The sequence below is a fragment of the Furipterus horrens genome, unplaced genomic scaffold (assembly GCF_987537825.1).
Source record: "Furipterus horrens unplaced genomic scaffold, mFurHor1.1.pri manual_scaffold_11, whole genome shotgun sequence".
Lineage (NCBI taxonomy): Eukaryota > Metazoa > Chordata > Mammalia > Chiroptera > Furipteridae > Furipterus > Furipterus horrens.
Genome location: NW_028327181.1, coordinates 64,981,146 through 65,003,708, shown reverse-complemented (window position 1 = coordinate 65,003,708; position 22,563 = coordinate 64,981,146). Strand labels below are relative to the sequence as shown.

General features: G+C 43.3%; 1 protein-coding gene across 2 annotated transcripts in view; it reads right to left on the bottom strand.

Annotated features, from left to right (window-relative positions):
- Window positions 1–18,586, bottom strand: part of RFFL (ring finger and FYVE like domain containing E3 ubiquitin protein ligase) — a 66,009-nt gene extending 47,423 nt beyond the window's left edge. Inside the window, exon 1 of one of the 2 annotated variants that reach the window (XM_090291244.1) lies at window positions 18,381–18,586. The gene's annotated coding sequence lies outside the window, so the exon portion shown is untranslated. Of the gene's footprint in view, window positions 1–17,435; window positions 17,636–18,380 lie in introns of those variants that run through there. The other variant, XM_090291245.1, reaches the window with a different exon arrangement.
- Window positions 18,587–22,563: the final 3,977 nt, after the last annotated feature.

Genomic DNA, 22,563 nt, shown 5'->3' with positions numbered 1-22,563 from the left:
GTCCATGCCCATGAGTCCTTTTTCCTTTTTGATCAATCCCTCCTCCCCGCAATTAACTATCATCCTGCTCTCTCCATCTATGAGTCTGTCCCCATTTTCCTTGTTTGTTTATTTTGTTCATTAGAGTCTACATATGACTGAAATCATACAGTATCCATCTTCCGCTGACTGGTGTATTTCACTTAGCATAATGTTCTCCAGGTCCATCCATACTGCTTTTAAGGATTTTAGCTGTCACCGCCAGTCGCGTTATACTGAGACATTCTCACACCTCGGATGCAGTACTAGGGGCTTCATGGAATTTTTACGGCTCTGAAAACTCAAGTGTACTTGACTCAACAGAATAGTCAAATATAACAAAGGAGACCTCCCCAAAGACAGGGGTTGAAAAGTAGAGGCTTTTGAATTCCTGATGAGGCCATTTTGCCTACAAATTCAAACCACAGGATGCTATATAGCTCGTATGTCTTGAGAGCACCCAAACGTCACCTTATCGCCATGGCATCGGCCACTGCAGGCTTACTGTAACGTTTGGAAGCACAAACTTGCTGTATAAAATGGCCTCTCCTGGGAGACAAAGACTGTCGCCATGGCAGGAATCATTCCATCTCGGGGCCAGAAGGATCAGGCAGTCCCTTAATCTTTAACGAGCTACTTTCACGTTCAGATATGGGAGCTGGCACTGGTGAGGCACAACCGCTCTGCAGCACTTTGCTGCAAAACGACCCCGAAGCTTCATGAAGACACATGAACCGGGTCTGTCCCCACTGATGCAGTTACCAGACTCTTCTACAATGGAAGTGTGCGCACTTTATTACCCACTGTGGTGTAATACTTCAGAGTTCAGAAAGGTATCCAATGTCAAGGGTATAGCAACTGCCTACCTCAGCTACAGTGAAATACTACATTCCCAAATGTCTGGCATGAGGGCCTAGGAAGCCTGCAGGGAAAGGAAAAATCCAAGCTGTCAGGAAAGTCTGAGGGCCTGATGACAAGAACGGGAGAAAAGAAGTCAGCACTGTGACCAAACTGCTATCTTGGGCAGCTCACTTTAGACATCTGGCAACAGAAATCTTAGAACCATTTGATGGGTGTAATTTTCTATACAGAGCTATTTCTCCCTTTTTTTTCCTGAGTTGCTTAATACAGAAAAAGGGCAGGGAAAAGGCCCCTGCCATCAAACTCCATCACATAACAACTCCAACAGCTTCATGAGAAAGTGACTTGCAAGCTCCGGTCCTATTCCTCAGTAACAGCCCTCTCAAACAAAGACTCTGTAATTCCACTTACGATACTTTCTGAATTCCTAATTATTCTTTACTATATACTATATAGCTCTGGATTCTTCTCCTCCCAAATATACACACACATTCATATTCTCATTCTCTCTCTCCAATCCCTCACCCATACTCATGTCCTGCCTCCAGTAAGTCCAACTTCCTAAATTTTCACCCTGGTTTCTACTAAAAATGCCACAAGATTAAGTTACCTTCATTCAGGTCCTCAAGTCTAGGAGGCCTTTGTTGACATGCGTTTCATCTTGACAGGTGATGTCTCGCCAAGTAGATAAGGTTACCTGTTCACCTACAGTTAATCTTTAAACTGGCTTCTACAGGCTATGGAAATAAAAGGATAAGACTGCACAGCTTGAATGTCCCATCAAGGTAATCAAAGTAATGCAAGAGGGAGAGAAGACAGAAAGATTTCAATATAAAGACTGAACTGTGTACTTCAGAAGCACTTAAGAAAACATTCTACCTGACTAAGCAGCTGATGCACAAATACCCAAAGGACTGCACATTCTCTAAAGATTACCGTGCTCAGTTCTTGCTTCCCTCAAGGTTCTGCAAGAGATCACATCATAAAATCAGACTTGCATTATTCTTTTTAATGGAGATATATACTAACATCCAGAATTCCACTAATTTACTTGCAAATACCCCTGGCTGGTTTGGCTCAGTGGATTGAGCGTCGGCCTGCGAGCTAAGTGTCGCTGGTTCGATCTACCAGTCAGGGCACATCAGAGAAGGAAAACTCTGATTCCAAAAAACCTCCGCTGCCTTGCGGCATACCTCTTCAGGGGAAAGGCTAAGGGAGTAAACCCCGACAGAAAATCCGGAGCCGGAGTCCCTAAGGCGGTTTGACGTTGTAGTCAACACCGGCAACTCCTGCGGCGCACCTGAAGCCAAGCTGTATTGACTCCGTCTTTCCCTTGGACCCTTCAGCTGCGAAGAGAGGGGGGGTCTGCTGCATGGGCAACAGCAGACCCTCCATATCACCTTGCCCAGGCTCTGTAGCTTCAGCTTCACTGGAGAGGACACTCCAGCGTCATCGTAAGATGTCGATTCAACACGGGAGGAGACAGATACCGTGTCACTCCCGAGTCGGACTGCACAACCATTCTCGGCGGTGCAGATAGACTCTTAAGAAGCTACACCATCGTCTCTCGAGACGGACGGCTGCCGACGACTTGCAAATAAAGCTACAACCTTATTTCAAACCAAACCCCTGTAATAGGAATAAAATATATTTCAATTAGATCTTTCAAAGGTATTTCTCTCATCCCTTTTATAAGAAAAACAAACAAAAAAGTTAAAGGAAGGAGCGAGCCCAAAGCTCTGTCCCAGGGACAGGGGGGCGGGGAGGCACTGCAGAACCAGAGGTGAATGAATACACGTACACACAAATATCTACACAGAGTACATACATACATACGGGAGTAGGCAAAAGTGGTTTAAAGCTGTGAGTGCACAAAACAGAGTTTATTCTTGTATTATTATTAATCAATTATTGTATTATTTTCCATACAACCGTTAACCTACTATTACCAACCCCATATATGCATGGAAAGGTACAAAACACATATAGTTCAAATGTCTAAAACCACTTAATAGTAGTTAATTCTGTTTTGTATACATACTTTTGTGCTATTTTAGTATTTTTTAAAGATTTTATTTATTTATTTTTTGAGAGAGGGTAAGGAAGGGAGAAAGAGAGGGAGAGAAGCATCAATGTGAGAGAGGAACATCAGTCAGTTGCCTCCCCTACATACCCTGATTGGGACCGAACCCACAACCCAGGAGTGTGCCCTGACCAGGAATAATAGTTTGGAACCTGGAGGGTAGCTCAGTTGGTTGAAGTATCCTCTTGTGCACCAAAAAGATTGCAGGTTCAATTCCCAGTCAGGGCACATACCTAGGTTGATGGTTCCATCCCCAGTCGGGGCACCTGCAGGGGGCAGCTGATCTCTCTCTCTCTCTCTCTCTCTCTCAAATCACTAAACATATCCTTGAGGGAAGATTTTTTTAAAATCCTAGTCTGGGGATAGCATTGTTTGTTCATTTTGTAAGAAACAAGGACATAGTGACTCCCAAACCAGTACAAAATCAGCAATAACAAAGGGCAAGTGAAATTAAAGAGCCTCTGAGAGGGGAGCTGACAGCACTGGCATATCTACAAACCACAGAAGGGGCATTTAGATAACCGTGTTAGATCGTAACTCCGGAGTAACCAGTAATGGAGAAACGGGGAAGAAGGAGAGGGGAGGGGAAGCTAATTGAGTTAGGGAGGGGAAGCTAATCGCTCTCACTTTAGGGCAAGGAAGATAATCACTTTAGGGTGGCAATTTCAGGGTGGGGAAGCTAAGACTATAAAACCAGTTTCCTTTGTCTACTTGGCGGGCACATTCTCCTGGCTGTGGGGGTGCGCCCGGCTCTGCAGACGCGTGAATAAAGGCCTCACTTTACTGCTCAAGTCCTGTGTCCCAGTTTTTATTGTGAGCGTTTCTCACAATTTGTTCATTCGCCATCGCTGACAGCGCTCTGCTAGAAGCAGGGCTGTGCTAGGTCCTGCCAGATAAAGGGAGAGGCCGGTGCTCACTTCTTGCTTTCCTCTGGCGTGGAGCCGGGCTTGGAACGTGAGTGCCTAGTGGGCCACGTTTGGTAAGCAGAACTGGCGCTGCGGGATGAACCGCAGCTTCGTCTCCCCTCTCAAGGAAAGCACAGCAAGAAAATTAAAAAGCAAGTCAACAGACCACTGAACAATATACTCAAAAATCTTTGCTCTTTGTCAGTCAGATCAGTTTTACTAAGTAAGCTGATGTACTAAACTTAAAAACCAGATATGCTACCTATTAGAAAAACTAAAATAAAAAATGGTACAATATCAAATGCTGGCAAGGATACAGAGAAACTCAATCTCACACATTGCTGGTGGGACTGTTAAATGGTATAACCACTCTAGAAAACAGTTTGGCAATTTCTTTAAAAAACTAAATACACTTACCATAAGATGCAGAAATTGCACTCCTGGGCACTTAACAGAGAGGGTTAAAACTTATATCCACACAAATGTTCTTAACAGCTTTATCTTTAGTAACCAAAAACTGGAAACAACCAGAATGCCCTTCAGTAGGGGAATGGTTAAACTGTGGCCCATCCATGCCAGGGAATACTGCTTCGCAAATAAAGAGGAACGGATCATTGCTACACTCAGCTACGTGGATGGAGGGCCCCGCGACAAGTGAAACAATGCTCATTTCACAAGGTCACATACCATTATGATGCCATTTCCATAACATTTCAGAAATGACAAAACTACAGAGATAGAGAACAGATTATAGGTTGCCAAGCATTAGGGATAACGGGAAGAGAGGGACATGTGTGACTCTAAAAATGCAATTATTCATTCAGCGTCCAAACACTATGGAGAACTAAGGAAGGTGGAAACTTTGTAAAGCAAAGCACATTTCATATTACCTTACAGTTCCTCCTATGGAAAAAAAAACCTTTAATCTCAGATTAGTTCCTGGCCTAACCACTTGTGCCTTGTCCCTCCAGTATTTCGATCTGGGCTCCCCTACAGCCATGAACAGTGAGCCACAGGCAGCAGAAGTAACCCATGCAGAATGACCTCTCACTGCCATTTCAGCTCAGCATTCAGTCAGAAGTGTTCTTGAATCAAAAGCATCTAACAACTGCACCATTTAGACAAATTAATTGTGAAAGACGAGTTACCAGGTAGGGCACCTCATAAGTGATGGGTTTCTTACTACAAATAATTTTTCTCAGCTGTCTTCAAAATGTGAGAGAGAGGTAAGTGGAAAAATTTAAATGATGCTTCCTCTGTAATTCTTCAACCCAGCCCTCACAGGGCCTCACAAGTACTGAAAGCAGGACACGTGTCTCCGGCCCAGATAACCAAGTTTTACTTTCGATGCTTACTAATAAGGGCTAAAAGCAGTCAGTCTATCACCATTTATTTCACTATAACTTACAACATAAGGCCCCATGAGGCACCAACAGATACATATCTTCTGTAGAAGTCAATTTACTGAGAAGGCCTATTGACAAATTGGCAAAAAGCAAGAAACTCCAAAAGAAAAAGAAAAAAAGAAGAGAAGGAAAAAAGAAAGAAAACAAAAACCACCAATAAATTCTCCTCTAACTCAATGCACTTTTAAGGGTGACTAGTTTATATAAGAAATACAATTGTAATTTCAGAATTAGGAACAAACTCTAAAACAATGCTTCAGTGCTAACAGAACTAAAACTAGTAAAACAAGTACCAAGTATTGCTAATATAATTTTAAAATCACATTCCACACAAGAAGGCCCATGTATAAAATAATGTTAAGCCCATGTTATATAAAATGGAACCTATTTCTAAAGATCTACTGTGAAAAGTAATCATAACAGACGCACTGATGGAGTGTGAGGCAGCTGTGCCAGGTGTTGAGAGCTGGGCCTTTACAGCCAGACTATTTGGATGCAAACACTATGTGGCCTTAGACCCACTGTTCAACTCCTCACGCAGCACTTTCTCATCTGTAGAAGTCAGATAATAGTACCCTATAACTCAGAATTGTTGCAAGGATTCAATGAGTTCACATAGTCCCTGGCACATGGTAAGCACACATTAACTGCTGGTAAGTTTTGTGTGGGTAAAATAATAACACAAAGAGAAGTATCACACAGCAAAATAAATATCGGTCTTTTGATCAGTCTTACACAAAATCCTCATACACGAATAAGCCTTCCCCTGACTCCCACTAAAGAATACATAAAATTTCATCCAGAAAGAAAGTACCATTTTACACAGTGCAATGAGTAAAATAAATCCTGCCGAGCACACTTAATGCTTCCCAAGCTCTGTTAACAACATATGATTTCAACAGGGAAGGTGACTGTTTTGTAAAGACGGTTTTATAACATCCATCACCAACTATAATGTTCAAAGTGAAAATTCAAGACTTCCCATAGCAAGCATGGAGACTTTCAAAAACACCTATACCCTCACTCATGTTTCCCATCCTTCTTTCCGAAACAAATTTATAAAAACCAAAGTCCTCTGTAGGTTGGCACACAGCCTGACAACATGCTATCCTACTGAATAGTCACTACCTAGGGAAAAAAAGGCTCTGGTAGTCAACAGTCCCATAACAGTCCCCATCCCAACCTGCCCCACTTAGAAAGATAGAGTTCTAGAGACGCTTAAAGAAAAAAGGCCTGACTTGAATAACCTAGACACGTACAACACCATTCTCCATTTCTAGGTTTCCCAGCTATTCGGGGAGCAACCACAGACATTTTGGAATCAGAAACAAATTGTTTCCAAAAGTGTTAAACAATGCTTGTCCAAAAGCCCCAACATATAGCTAGTAATTTAGACAGCTGTGCTAGGAGCCACAGAGCTGCCCTTTCTAACTAGTAGTGCTTCCAAACAATTGAAACTCCCCAGTGCAAAGTCCAGACACAGGGAGCTGTGTTCCTTGCAAACATCCGAACAGTTTCATTATTGTTTAACCACCAAAATACTAGCTCCAAGAATCTATCAAGTTTGACATTTTATCCAACTAAGCAATTAAACCAGGATGCAATGCATGCAAGAGATTTTTCTCCCTGCTCCAAATCAAAACTCATTTTGACATTATAGCCACACAAACTAATAAATGTTCATTTCTAAACTGCTTATAAAAGGCTTCTAAAAATCAAATACAAACTGAAGTGCCTCAAAGAAACTACACACACCCAAATTTTATTTTCTGTCTCCCACCTTTAGGCTTCTTTATGAACTATGAGTAAAGTTACAAGACAATAAGATTAATTAAAAGAAGTAAACATCTCCCAATTCAGGCATTATCAATTTTTTCTTCAACATATTAAAGATAAGTGTCTCTCACCTAATCCCCAAATATTAAAATTGTGGTTCTGATCTAGCAAATCATCAAGTGATGGCACTTCTCTTCCCAAGAAGGAATGGGAATTCTCAGGTGATTGCTTCAGTTACAGGTAGCACAAGGAAGAAACTGATATCCAGCTCCCAAGATATCCTCAGAACCACCTAGAACAGCACTATTTAAAGTGTACAGCTGCAGACCCTCCAGAGAGGTCCATGCTAACAAAAAATCATATTAAGTATGTAGAAACTTTTATAGCACTTTTGACACTGCTGTGAGCTCCAAAAGCATTTCTATGGTGATTTATTTTTTTTGTACTTTTTACATTAGTTGGCAATAGATTGGAAAAATCTTTACAAAGCTGGTCCTTCCACAAATAGTCTGAAAAGCACTAATTTTTCAGACTATTAAGAACCAATTCAGTCATTTATTGCTCTGAAGTTATCAAAGCACCCTTGCCCTCACTATTCTATAGCTTCTGATTTGAAGGTAATTACAGAAACTAATACAGAGATACCATGGTATAATCTAATGGGAAGAGTACTAAATTAGAAGTTAAAAGACCTCATTGCTTGTCTCCAAGAGCCAACTAACTAGCTAGAAATCCTGGGGGAATCTGAGTGTCTGCAAAATAAAGGCAACCCACTAATATCCATGTTTTTCAACCTTATTAATTACTAGGTTGGCCAAAAAGTTCATTTGGTTTTTTCACATAAGATGGCTCTAGTAGTGCTCAGTTGTCTTTAACTTCACTCAAAACAATTTTGTTAGATTGTATTCTGACAGCTGTAATATCACCATGCATTTTTTAAAAAACCTTATCAAAACTGGTGAATTTTTGTGTAGCCATTTTAGTATTGAAGAAAATACGCAGTATTTTTGGCATATTATGCTTTATTAATTCACAAAAGGTAGAAATGCAACTGAAACACAAAAAAAGACCTGTGTAGTGTAATGGAGATGATGCTGTAACTGATGGAAAGTGTCCAAAGTGGTCTGCAAAGTTTTGGGCTAGAGATTTCTTGCTGGACGATGCCCCATGGTCAGGTAGACCAGTTGAATTTGACAGCAATCAAATCAAGACATTAATTGAAAACAATCAACATTATACCATATGGGAGACAGCCAACATACTTAAAATACACAAATCAATAGTTACTGGTGAAAATGAAAAATGTGTCTTGTATTTTACGGAAAAAACTAAATGGACTTTTTTTGGCCAACCCAGTGTTACAATTGTTTTTAATGTGTGGTTCCTTCTTATAGTAATACTTTCTCCATGTTTGGTCTGCAGATAAGCTACATCAAAATCCCAGTTTCAGTCTCAAACACAGATTCTACAGGTCTTGGCTAGGAACTAGGAATTTGTCTTTTTTATAAGCTCCCAGGAGATTCCTACACCCACTAAAATTTGACATCTATTGCAGTAAAATGTAATCTTACTTATGCCTTTAGGAATTAAAAAAAGTCACCATTTGTATGTAATCCCTGATAAAGAAATTATTTTAGGTAAAAAATGTTTTTAAGTATATTAAAACAGAACACATTTTAATATGCTTTTATAATATTTATAATATATAAGAGCAAATTTCAACTTTTCCCCATTTAAAAATACTGTTTGGTTGAGAAAATCAAATGCATATATTAAAATACACATAACATTTAAAAGCATCAAAAACTGCTTTCCTAATATGACAGTCAGAACTCTTGAATTTTGTGCCAACCTTTCCTAAACAAAACTCATGGCCTATTTTTATAATTGTTGTTTCTAAAAAGATAAGAGACAAAACTGCCATTTGCAAGTGTTCCCTCAAATAACAGTGCAAGTATGGCTAGTCTGTACAGTATCTCAAAAACCAAATTAGGTATAACTGTCCACATATTTTTGTTTTTAATATTAGTTTTCGTTATACACAAGATGTTGATGTGCTGTATGAAAATTTTTTTAATAAATGGAGATTAGGAATCTGATGAAGATCATCTGGAGGTGAAGCTGTGTTACAGAGCAGGGTACCCAAGGAGATGGGAGGGGCTATAACCATAAAATAGTGACGAAAAGCTTACAGGGCCTACATAAAATTCTACAAGTGGCCGCAATTAGTCACCCTGCTCACTGCGTCACAGGACAGAGTCGGGGATTTAAAAATAAGGCGGCAGCCATTTTGGAGAACATCATGCGGTTTACAAGGAGGCTGGGAACTCCACGTGGTTCTGCATTAAGAGCTGGAGGGCCCCGCAACACAGGCAAAATGTCCCCAGTCAGGCTCGAATGATTGATCGGGAGCTGCCGGTAAAACTGAACTGTGTCTGGAAAGTAGGAAACCTTTTCTAAAACCAACCTGGTTTGGTACAGGGGAGTCAGAACTATGTGTTTGTGGGTGTTTTAAGGAAAATCAGACTTAATGGCAGAAATCCACAAATAATTTAAATCTATATAATCATTAAATAAACAATTCTTTTTATTTTCACCGAACTCTGGTATCGAGAGTTATGCTTTTGGTGGCGGGCAATCAGGCCCCTCATAACTGAACAGCCCGTGGGTTCTGTTTCAATCGGGGCAGCCCGTAGGTTCTGTTATAGCTGCAGGACTATCATTTCCATATCCCCGTTAATCAGCTGATTTACCGTCACTATTCAAGCTGCTGGTTTACAACTGTGTCAATAGAGCTGGGAAACAGCTTTATCAAGGGGGCGTTGGCATGATAATTCAGAGTCACCTGGAGCGCCGAGTCTACCCTTACAGGGAGGGTGTAGGAAAGGTGGAGTGCCTGTTTGACAAGTTCTCTGGGAATATTATGACATGGCTCTCCCTACCTGCTCTGTCGCAAACACTGGCTAAGGTAAACTTCCGTTCTGACAGAAAAAGATCAGGCACAGTCTTCCATCAGTATATGGGAAATGACCACAAATGGTACCTGAATGTAGTCCCACCCAAAAGAGATAAAACAAATGTGAGAGAACCTGAAGGACTAGGGACTTTCCACTGTGGACGGGACTAGTCCTAGTTAGTCACTTTGGTTATTCCTTCCTACCTGGTGCCCCATGCACAAAATCTTAGCCCCTAACTGTTCCTCTCCATCTCTATAAAATCTAAATTGCCCAAACAATGATTGGTAATCTGTAAAAATAATCTCTCCCTCTTCCAGAAAATCATTGACTAAGGATTCTTCAGACTAGCTGAACTTCGGCTGACTACTCCTGCTAAAGCCCTAAAAAACATTCTGCCCTCTTTCCCCAAATTAGAACACTCCTTTTGTCCAGCATTTTCAAATAAAGGCTTATGCTCTAGTGAATCTTCCTCCGCTCCATGTAAAAAAATAAGTTAGCCTGGTCACAAAGGGTATAATTAATTGGCTATGGGCCCACTCACTCAAGACATGGGAAAAGGTTGGTAGTTGGTGGAGGGGTAAGGCTTCGTTATTTCTCACGCAGACATCTTAATCATGAAAGTTTATTTATATATATATATATGTATATATATAGTTGGTCCCTGGCTGGTTTGGCTCAGTGGATTAAGCATCGGCCTGCGAGCTAAGTGTCGCTGGTTCGATCTTCCAGTCGGCACATCAGAGAAGGAAAACTCTGACTCCAAAAAACCTCCGCTGCCTTGCGGCATACCTCTTCAGGGGAAAGGCTAGGGGAGTAAACCCCGACAGAAAATCGGGAGCCGGAGTCCCTAAGGCGGTTTGACGTTGTAGTCAACACCGGCAACTCCTGCGGCGCACCTGAAGCCAAGCTGTATTGACTCCGTCTTTCCCTTGGACCCTTCAGCTGCGAAGAGAGGGGGGGTCTGCTGCATGGGCAATAGCAGACCCTCCATATCACCCTGCCCAGGCTCTGTAGCTTCAGCTTCACTGGAGAGGACACTCCAGCGTCATCGCAAGATGTCGATTCAACACGGGAGGAGACAGATACCGTGTCACTCCCGAGTCGGACTGCACAGCCATTCTCGGCGGTGCAGATAGACTCTTAAGAAGCTACACCATCGTCTCTCAAGACGGACAGCTGCCAACGACGACGATATATATAGTTAAATTGAAAGAAAATGCTGGGGGGACAACGCGCTTATAATTAAGGATAAAATACACTGATTTGTGTGCGTGTGAGAGAGAGAGAGAGAGAGAGAGAGAGAGAGAAAGATAAGAGACAGAGACAGAGAGATCGAAAGACCAAGAGACCAGGACAAAGACAGAAAGATTTTCCAAAGCAAATGGAAAGAGTGAAACAAGCAGAGAATAAGGTGGGCAAGGACCATCCATTTACTTCAGAAAAGCTCCTCCCCACCCCCATCCTCAATTCTTAACATAATCCAGCAGTTACAAATAACAGTGGTTCGGATTACTAACCAGTTACATTTACCTGCTCAGAGGCCAGCACAGGCTCCATTGGCCAGACTTCCTGACTTTCAGGATGACTAGGCAGCATTTCTTTAAAGAGAATCATTTTGGCTCCAAATAGTTCAATTGGGGGTGGGCTTCCCCTCTTCTTAGAACCGGCCTGGTGGGAACAAAGGGCTGTCCCAGGGAGCCCTGACCACACCGCAACCCAGGGATAAAGAAACCATATTTTCATATGCAATTCTAGAAAAGGCATGTAAATGTTAAACTAGGAAACATAGACTAACCTGTAGCATTGGAAAGGAACAGATTTTATAAGTCAGGTAATTCTTGCTCAATGGGATTCTCTTCTAAATTCAAATTCAGCACGAGTGGTAGCCACTGAAAAAGGCTGCTGAGAGAACAAGGTTTTGCTCTATCATTCTGTAAGAGAGGACACTGAAGAAATTACCAGACCAAGGTCACTTTTCATTAAAGGGGAAAAAAAGGCTAGCAGCCTCAACAGATAAAAACTTGTGTAGGTCACAACTCCATGAAATCAGCAGCCTGGTGAGAATCTGTCCAAAATCCTGTAGTAAATTAAATGCAGATTACAGTAACTAAATGTAAAGTCTCCTTGAAAGCAACTTTTGTTCCTGAAGACTAGAGCCCTTTCTATGAAATGTATCATGGAAAAATTGTGAGCTGGATTTGCCAGGCATTACAGCCTTTCCACTTTCCTATCAAGTCTGCAAATGCTATGATCTAAAGAATAGAGCAGCGATTTGGGGAGGGAATTAAATAACACAGCTTATCTCAGAAAACCACTCCATTCCCCAGTCTTTGCAAAAGTTCATGTGCTCATGTAACTGTAATATAGTTAGGGGTTCCCAAAAATTACATAATTTCCTCAAGAGCTGTAGGAAAAAAATATAACCACAGGGTAAAGGCCAAACACTGTCTCTTTTGAATACTCAAATAGCCAATTATGTGTCTTAATACATTAATTCTATACAGAGAAAGACTATTATAGGAAAGTTGAATAAGACATTTTTAAAATGTACCCTGGGGCCAACATCCATTCAACTGACAGTGAAATCACCCCCCAAACAGCAGTTCTTTGCAACATCTAGTATTTTAATTTCCCAGCTGCCAACAAAAATATATAAGGAGCAGAAATTAGACTAATTATGTCAGCAGTGCAGGGAACAAAACTTTAATTGTATTATACAATAGTTAAGACATTTGGGGAACAAAACAAAGGCCCTAAGGGTAGAACTTCTTTAGCATATAAATGACTCCCAATCAATATGACAGAAATTAGTCTGGCAATAAACAGATTCATGGTTTGGATGTAAAAATTCAACCATCATAATTCAATATAAAAATGCATAGTATAAGAAATAAATCTCTAAAATGTCTTTAAGTCACTCCATAATTTACATATGCTGTATCATTAACAGATCCTTCAAACCAGTATTGCACTAATCAACTTCGTTAACATCCAGCCCACAAAAGAGCCAATCCATTTAGCTGGGGGACAGGTGTTAGCAACAAGCAACCTCTCAGCCTCAAGTTCCAGGGCCCTGGCCTTTGATAGCTGCGTCATGACTGGCAAGTCGAAAGGACAATTTGAAAGAAGGAAAAGGAGGAGAGAGAGGGAAAAGAAGCAAGAGACCAAAAGGGAGAAAGGAAAATGAAGAAAAAAAGGATTGTCAGCTGCTACCTCTAACGGGGCCACCCTCAGAACCTCCTGGCCTGAACTGAGCTCCCCGGCTACACTCGGACACATAAGGGAGAATGTAGATAAGTGTTAAGTTATTCCCGCAGACAATAACTCTGGATATAAGCCTGCCCTTCTCACCTTCTAAAAAATATATTTTAAGTGTCCTATGACTCATTCTTCTTACCCATATTCTCTAATTCTCAACTCTAGTCCTCACTTTTCCATACATCTTCTAAAAGAGCTGACTGAAAGACAAATACCATATGATTTCACTTGTATGTGGAACTGAAAGAACAAAATAAACGAATAAACAAAATTGAAAGACTCACGATATAGAGAACAGCCTGATGGTTGCCAGAGGGCAGGGGTGGGTTGCGGAGCTGGATGAAAAAGGTGAAGGGATTAAGAGGTACAAACTAGTAGTTACAGAGTAGTCACAGGGTTGTCAAGTACAGCATGGGGAATACAGTCAATAATATTGTAATTACGTATGGTGCCAGATGAGTACTGGAAATATTGGAGGGGGGAACACTTTGTAGAGTGTATGACTGTCTAATCACTATGCTATCCACCTTAAACTAATACAAAATAATATTGAGTGTAAATCTTATTTTTTAAGATTTTATTTATTTATTCTTAGAGAGAGGTGAAGGGAGGGAGAGAAACATCAGTGTGTGAGAGAGAAACATCCATCAGTTGCCTCTTGCACACCCCCAACTGGGGACCTGGTTGGCAACCCAGGCATATGCCCTGACCAGAAATCAAACCAGCAACCTTTCGTTTCACAGGTAGGCGTTCAAGCCACTGAGCCATACTCGCCAGGGCTGAATGTAAATTTTAATTGAAAAAAAATTTTTAATTAAAAAAAAAAAAAGCTGTCTGAGTAAATATTCATTCTCACAGAGAAGGTTGGATTTAGAAAGACATCTTAAGCCTACAGAATAAAAATTGCCTACAATGTACAGAGAAGGTATTTTTTCTCTTTTAATCCACATAACAATCCTACCAGGTGATTTGAACCTGGTAGATGAAAACAGTGAAGCTCAGAGGTTAAGTAACACGTCTAAGGGAGCTCGGTCAGGAGATGGAGGAGCTGGGGTTCCAAACCACAGTTGTCTATTTCCTAAATTGTGAGGTTCCTCCAAAGTTTAATTTCCTAACATATTTAGTTCCCCAATTCTGTTTTAATTCAGGTGGTTCTGTATTTCAGCTATTTTTCTTCTTTCCATGAACTCAGCAAAGTACCTGTGACTAATTTTATTTACTATTAACATCTTCTTACTTTCAATAAGTGCTTCAACTATGTAGAAATATCTGGAAAGTTGTCTTATTTTTAAACGCTACATACAGAGAATTCCCAGGCAGCTCTCCAATCCAACAGCAATTGTAACTAGATTGACTTCCGGTTGTTTCCACATTATCATTCATTTGTCCACCCAGGAAATAAAGGAAGCTCCTTTCACCAACCCTCCCTCATGACTCCAGAGAGATAATAGAGCAAAGGGGAGCCTCTCAGTAAAGTAATTTACATAAAAGTTATAGAAGTCCCTTGTTATCTGTCATGACTAGGAAATGGGCTATTCTAGAAAATCAAACATCCTGAATAGCAGGGCGCTTTTAAAGGGACGACCAATTTATAAAGAATTCCAAAGCAATACAATAGTGGCTCCCAAACCTGCTACTAATCAGAATCACCGGGGGAGCTTTTGGGACTGATGCCAGAAGTTTTTAAAATGTAGATTTTACCCACTCAATCAAAATCTCCAGGAGGTGGGACTAGAAACTCTGTATTTTTAAGGAACCCCTCAGTGCCTCAGCTGCAAACCGCTGGGTACCAATCATACAAGGGCCGCTGACTTTTGGGAATTCCTTGCAATAAAACATGCTCAAAGCTGCACTGAATACAATGTAACCTTCTTTTGAAGATTCAGGAGACTCCAGGCTCTCTCAATGCCTCCAGTTCATCCTACAGTACTGACAAAACCAGAAAGAAAAGAAAAGCTGAGATTTTATATTGGTAGAAAGCTGGGAAAAACAACTTTTGTTTTTCTGTGAGATTCAAAGAGCTAGTTTCCCCCCAGAGGAAATGTAGATTTTACGCTTGCTTTGAAAAAGGAAAATGTTCAAAAACATAAGTAGGATTCTCTTAACTAACTGCTTAGCTCCAATTCAGAACGTGAGATATAATAGGATATCCTATTAAGAGCCCAATTGGTTTTAGGCTTTTAAAACTCCATGAATAACAGTCAAAACAAGAAAGTGACCAGACCATTTTCCTACTGAAGAAATGGGAGTTTGTGCATTTTGATATAAAAATATTGTCCTTACAATTGCCAAAATCTTTCTTACGTAAGCACAGGTAACTACTACCAACAAGCAGTAACCAAACAAAAATAATAACCAGTAACCATTCCAAACAATAATAATGATGGTGAGGCAGCTCATCCCTTGAGACTTCAGCAGCAATTTAAACGATGTATTTTAAATCATTAAACTCTAAATTATACCTTAGTTCTGAATTTCAGGGATTCTGAGACTCCAAGGTGCAGAGGTTAATCTTTCTGCCCAAAACATACACTATGGTTAGTACAAGTTTGATGTCCCTCATCTACCATTAAAACCATAGCAACATTATTAAAGATTCTACTATGGATTAAAAAAAAAAAAAAAAAAACCAAGTTGGAATTAGTCCCTCTAATACACCTCAGGTTTCCGCAGGTGCTTTCAGACAGTCCGAGGCACAACTCTCTTATAGATGGGTGTGGCTGTACTAAACATCACAATGACCATATAATGAGAGAAAACTGCCCTTTCTTGTTATTTTTGCTGTTTTGTCTTCTTAAACGCTGGTAACTAAAAATGCCTTTTCCACTACTATTTTAAAAACCCTTTCTTGTTAGATGGTGCAAAGCAGAGTTATGTTAACTGCCGTGGGCTGTGGGAAAGTTTGAACACATTAACTTTAAGCATTCTAAGACGGGCTCTCTCATTTTGTGTGTATTATTTTAGCAACCGGTTAAATTAAGTCACAGCCCTGGCTGGTTTGGCTCAGTGGATTGAGCGTCGGCCTGCGAGCTAAGTGTCGCTGGTTCGATCTTCCAGTCAGGGCACATCAGAGAAGGAAAACTCTGATTCCAAAAAACCTCCGCTGCCTTGCGGCATACCTCTTCAGGGGAAAGGCTAAGGGAGTAAACCCCGACAGAAAATCGGGAGCCGGAGTCCCTAAGGCGGTTTGACGTTGTAGTCAACACCGGCAACTCCTGCGGCGCACCTGAAGCCAAGCTGTATTGACTCTGTCTTTCCCTTGGACCCTTCAGCTGCGAAGAGAGGGGGGGTCTGCTGCATGGGCAACAGCAGACCCTCCATATCACCCTGCCCAGGCTCTGTAGCTTCAGCTTCACTGGAGAGGACACTCCAGCATCATCACAAGATGTCGATTCAACATGGGAGGAGACAGATACCGTGTCACTCCCGAGTTGGACTGCACAGCCATTCTCGGCGGTGCAGATAGACTCTTAAGAAGCTACACCATCGTCTCTCGAGACGGACAGCCGACGAAATTAAGTCAACTTAGAAATTTACAACTGTTGATCCCAGTGTAAACAGTCCAGCTGCCTACCTGATCAGTATGAAAGTTTTTAGTGAATTGGTCTTCATAATTAGATACAGACATTAAAAAGGGGGGTGTCCTAGATTACACGGGAATTTTCTTCAAGCACAGTCAAGTTATTAGGTAACCCTGACACATCAATCTGCAACTGTTATACACAATTTTCAAACTTTCAAACTTAACACCTCTAAATAAACTGTGATTTTTGAATTGTACTCTTAAGTCCAGAATTATTAGGAAAAATGACCAAGTTTCAGATACGCACACCATTCTCTACTTCCTTGGCCATGAAAGAGAATACAATCAGGAAAAAAGAATAAATACGCTGCCCAACCTGAAATCCCCTGAACAGAAAAGTACTGCTGCCAGCTCCCCGCCCTCCGGCTCTGTATGCAAACTCAGAACCGCACCCTGTCTCCTGCCTCCTTCGAGTCCCAGAAAAGCGGTGCAATACATGGACAGCCTTGAGCACATTTCAGCAACCTGAACCGTTCCTGGGAACACCCCAAGGCTCCTCCAAACAGATGTAGCAGCCCAGCCCAAGGGGTGACGGAGGTCGTCTCCGTCCTCCACGCCACCTGTAAAATGGATGCATCTAGGACTTACTGCTTTCTTAGAAGGCCACGGGCGCCTGGGATGTTGGTCCATTACGTCACTGGCCTTTTGCCAGGGTGCAAAGTGACAGTTGTGGGTCAAGCCCTACTTCCAAGCTAACAGGGTCCCTTCCCTGGGATAGGCTGGGAGGATAGCGGTACGCGCTTCCTGGGTTCCACAAGCAGTTTTTTTCTCCCTAGAACGAGTGACACACCAGCGAAAAGGAGAAGATGCACTGTTTTCATCCTCTGCCAGTCCGAAACCAAGCCGAGCGGACAGACAGACGCCTGCGCGGCTCTGGCTCCCCGCTCTGGCCCTGCTGCCCCGAGCCTGGTCAAATGTCTCCTGGGCAGCCAGCTGAAGGGCAGCCCCACTTCCCTCTGTCTTGGCCCCGGCGGTCTCCCACACATCATCTCAAACGCGCAGAGGACAACTCGCAAAAGAAGGAACAACGGACCCGGAGGGGAAGAGCACATGCCCAAACTTCTCCATCAAGCTTCCAGACTCCAGCTGCCTGCCTCTTCTTCCAAGAAGCCCGCAGGGCTCATTTCCTCCAGTGGGGGAAGCAGGCCACCGAGCACCTGATTCAGTTTACTCCGTGGAAAGCAGTCTCCTTCCCCGCAAGCTACCTGGACCTGCCGGTCTGGACGGTGTTTGGGGAGATCTGAGGTCACACGGCCCCTGTTCCTGCCCCCACAGGGGGAATGCTTTCTTTGAGGGGGACTTCTAATGGGACAGGTGCAGACTACACTGAATGAGACTTCTAGCGATAGAGGGGCTTCCCCCATCCCGTGTAGGGCAGGGAGAGCCCCAGGCCGCGCCCGGCACAGAGGAGGCGCCCCCAGACCACAGAGCCTGGCGAGACCCGAGGCCGAGCAGCGTCCCCACCCCGGCCTCCCCTTGGACCACACCACAGGCCAGGCACCCCACGGGCCAGCGCCGCCGCCGCCTCCTCACCTGCCGCGGCCGCCTGTCCGGCCCGCACCTGGGAGGGGAGGAGAGGGGCCGGATTCAGGCTGCGGACGCCTCAGGCAGGGGGGCTCCAGACTCCGCCGCGCCAGCGTCTCCGGGGCTGAGGGGTGCCGGGGGGCGGTCGCGACATCTTCACCCGCTGCCCCAGGAAGTTGGCCCCCCCTACCCATCCCCGGCCAGCTGGTGGGGCTGCTCCCGCCCCTCGAGTGGCCCCACCCCCAGCGGGACCTGCCCCCTCTCGGGAGTGCGCCTCCGCTCCCGCCGCGCCCGAGCCACCATAGAGAGGGGCCAGGTGCGCGCGGCCTGTGTGCGCGCCCCCTGGCGGAGCCGAGGCCGCCGGCGGAGGGGCCGGCTGGGCCGGAGCGGAGGCAAGGCGTCGGTTACGGGTGTCAGGGTGTTCGCTTTCCTCCTAGCGTTGATCACCGAACTCTGCGCCAGGAGGTGAAGGGTCCAGCTTGGTGACCTTGGGCGAGTCCCTTAACATCTATGAACTCGCTTCATAATAAAAAGTTTGAAAGTTGCCTCACAATGCTATAAGCAGGTGAGGGTTCCCAAATTACAATGGAGTAAAGTGAGGCCCATCAGAGCTCACTAGCCTAGTCAGTGTCCCATAGCTGGGCGCTATTATTAGCCAGACCTGTAGGACATTGTTAAACAAAAAACTTCCATGGCTGAAAGCTTTTTTAAAAGAACGAATTTATTGGGCCAGAAAGGACCAGGTCCTAGGGCAAGAAATCTAAACCAGCAGCAGCAGCACTGGTTGGAAAAGGCACCATGTCCGCTGTCCTGGAGTGGACAGGGCTCTTTTCTCTATCATGTACTGGAGAGAAAAATGGAAGTTGTTTGGAAGGTATTTACATTGGCTACAGATAAGGGAATGGGATAAGGTGAAGCCACGGGGGCAGTTCCATGATAGCAGCACTGTCTAAAAGAAACATTTACTACTTTTGACTGGTTACAGGCAATAGCCCTGAAAGTTCTTGCGCAAGATCCGATGACTCATCTAGTAGTGAGCTGGTAGCCACCTGGATGTTGATTCAAAACTGCAGCACACATTCAGGAATGTGAGCCGTCTGTCACCTGGCCCCCAGCTATTAACAGGCTAACTGCTCTGTCTCTCCTACTCTCCAGCCCACTGTCATTTAATTTAAAACATTTCAGAATTGTTGTTCTTGTCAATGTCAAAACCCATGCCTGTCCCACTCACTATGTAGGACCTCCCTCATCTAGCATTTCCCGGTCTACACCCCCAGGACTAGCTTACTTTCACTTCAGGAAGGTGAGGAAAGTGTTCAGAGGAAAGCAGTGGAAGAATGAAATGGCTGGGTGCTGCGGAGCCCATCCTTACCATTCATCAGCTGTGCACCTTTCAGTGGGGTACTTAACCTTTCTGAACTGATTTTCTCACCCCCGAAATGCAGGTTGGTATGAGGATTTAAATGAGATAACACACTAGAAGGTTTAGTAAACTGTAAAGCACCAGGGTTGCATGGGGAGTCATTAGCCAGCATAGGCTAAGAAAATGCCTAGTCATGAAAATAATATAAATTCTAATCCTTTAGACTGGTGTCTATTGACACTTAATTTTCTTATGCTTTAGGTTCCTATGGAGACCTCTCAGAGTTCTTCTGAGCAATTTGTCTTGTTTTGTCTTTTGCATTTTAAAATAAGGAATATCACAAGGAAAAATGAAGTAAAAATAGTTACACATGCAGATTGTCACTTTACAAGTATTATTTCCAATCTTCCCAACAACCCAGCAAACTGAGTAGTCTTATACCCGTGAAGATCTGCAGATTAAGTACTCACTGAAAGTCACACAGAAAAAGACCGACCTGGAATTTGAAACTGGATCTTTCCATTAAGCATGGAATGACTGGCCTTCTAGAGGCCTCCTGCACTGGAAATAAATGTGCCCGTCTTTTTCCTACCTGGCTATTTTGTTAGCTTTCCTTGATGCAATTCCCTGTCCTCCCCGCTTCTCTTCAGGGCTTCATTTCCCCCCATGAAGGCATTTATTGTCTCCTCTTGTCCCCTCTGGTTCCTTGTCTCTTAAGATGCCTGGACCTTGTGCATCCTCTCTTATTTCTGAAATAGATGTGTGATCTGCAATTGAGAAAGAACATTCTCCACCCAACCTCTCCTTGTTAATTATAGTCATAGAAAGTTAATAGGTTCAAAACAAGGATGAGGTAGGACCAAAGAGAGATGTCTTTTGTAATTTTAAAGTTTACAAAATGAGTGCTCACTTCCTAAAGGGAGAGTGTTTAATCCACTGTTGAACCCAATAATTGGAGTCTGGATTCACGACATCCTGTGGAAGTCATTTTTTCTGGGCCCTATGGCCCATATTACAGCCAGAACAGAGGAATGCCGCTCAATAATGTGCACATCACTGAAGCAAGGCGATCTCAGAGCCGCGTTTACCCACACTCCTCCTTCCTCCACCTTTAGCATTATCACCATCACTATTTTTCATCTTTATCGTGCCCTTCCACAGAGGCACTCAATAATGTACCCATTGTGCTAGTAATCTGAAATCCTTTTCTGCAAGCAATAGTATTTAGGAGTAATAAAACACTAATTTGTCTACCAACTGACATATTTATAGGAGTTGTTTACTTTGACATATTTTTATTATTTCTACTCATTTGCTAAGTACTTTCCAATACATATTTATGAAGCACATGCCTTTCCCCAAGCAGTAGTGAAAAAATAAGTCATATTATTTCTTTTTAGCAGCAGCATGGCTTGTTAGTCCTAGTGCCCTGATATTTGTTTGTTCTGGCAAGAGCCGGAAGAATTAATGGTGACCAAGCACCTACTATGTGCCTGTGAAAGGTACCTTACATCAATCATCTGTTTAACTTCCCTGAGACATATATTTTACCAATAATGAAAATGTAATTCCCCTGCAACATAGATTTTAACCCCTAAGACAGAGATATTACCTTAAGTGACTCAGCCATAAAGGGTCCAGAAGGGCTTTGAACCTAGATCTTGATTCCAAAATCCTGAATCATCTGGACCACTGTTGAGGCATAAGAAAGGGAGGATGTCAGGGTGGGTGCACGAGCCACAGTGGGGAGTGGGGGTGGGCAAAGGCAGCACCTAAGGGAGTAAAAGGCACTTGGGTAGAAGAGCCGGCCTGGGGAACTGTCCAGTGCGGTGTGACCAGAGCAGGTGAAGTAGCAGTACGCAGGGCGATAAAACCCTAGTCTAAGTAAGAGCAAGGCCCCAGGAGGAAGCCAAGTGTGAGGGGCCAGGTCCTGCAGTAATATCATTGGGTGGTCTGTCATAGCAGTGAATGGGGTGCCTTTCCATGGTCAGAGAGGCCACTTGGATGAGGGCTGTGGTGCCTTCAACTGAAGTGCCCCAGTGGGAATAGAACTGTGCAGATTGGAAAAAAGGCAACGTGGGGACAGAGAGTCCTAACCTAGGAATCAGGAGTTCTGGGTTCCAGCACTGTTCTACTACTTGGGACTGTCATTACTCTTCTTTGGGCCTCAGTTTCTTCTTTTTTTTAGTTGATTTTTTAGAGAGGAAGGTGAAAAGAGAAACATCGATTTGTTGTTCCACTTACTTATGCACTCATTGGTTGTTTCTTGTATGTGCCCTGACCGGGGATGGAACCTGCAACCTTGGTGTACTGAGACAATGTTCTAACCAACTGAACTACCCTGCCAGGGCCTAGGCTTCAATTCCCTTCCCTGTTAAATGACAGGTTGAGCCTCTCAAATCACATTGTTCTAGGGTCCTCAGTCAGGAACTAAGCACCTGGAAACATGGCAGATCTCCCCAAGGCAGAGACAGCAACCAGCTCCATGCTGAATGCCAAGACCAATTGATTGGAGGGCTGTGTGGAGAAAAGACCATGAGCTCCACAAAAAAGAATGACTAGTAGGTGATGTCTTCATCGGCTCAGGATACCCAAATAGTAAGAGTGGCAGGGATTTGCCCTTCCTAGCTTAACGTATTGTTTCCTACCATGGTTGCAGAGATGTGCCAACATTCACAGTACAAGGGTACTGAAGGTGAGTTTCTCCTGGGGCATTCTGTGAGTGTAACAGCACCAAGTTTCCCAGTCAGGCTCACCAACCCCGGCCCCACTGAAGCAGACGCCCTCGAGTCAGTGTGCCATGCATTTCCAGTGCTCCATTGCTTCTTG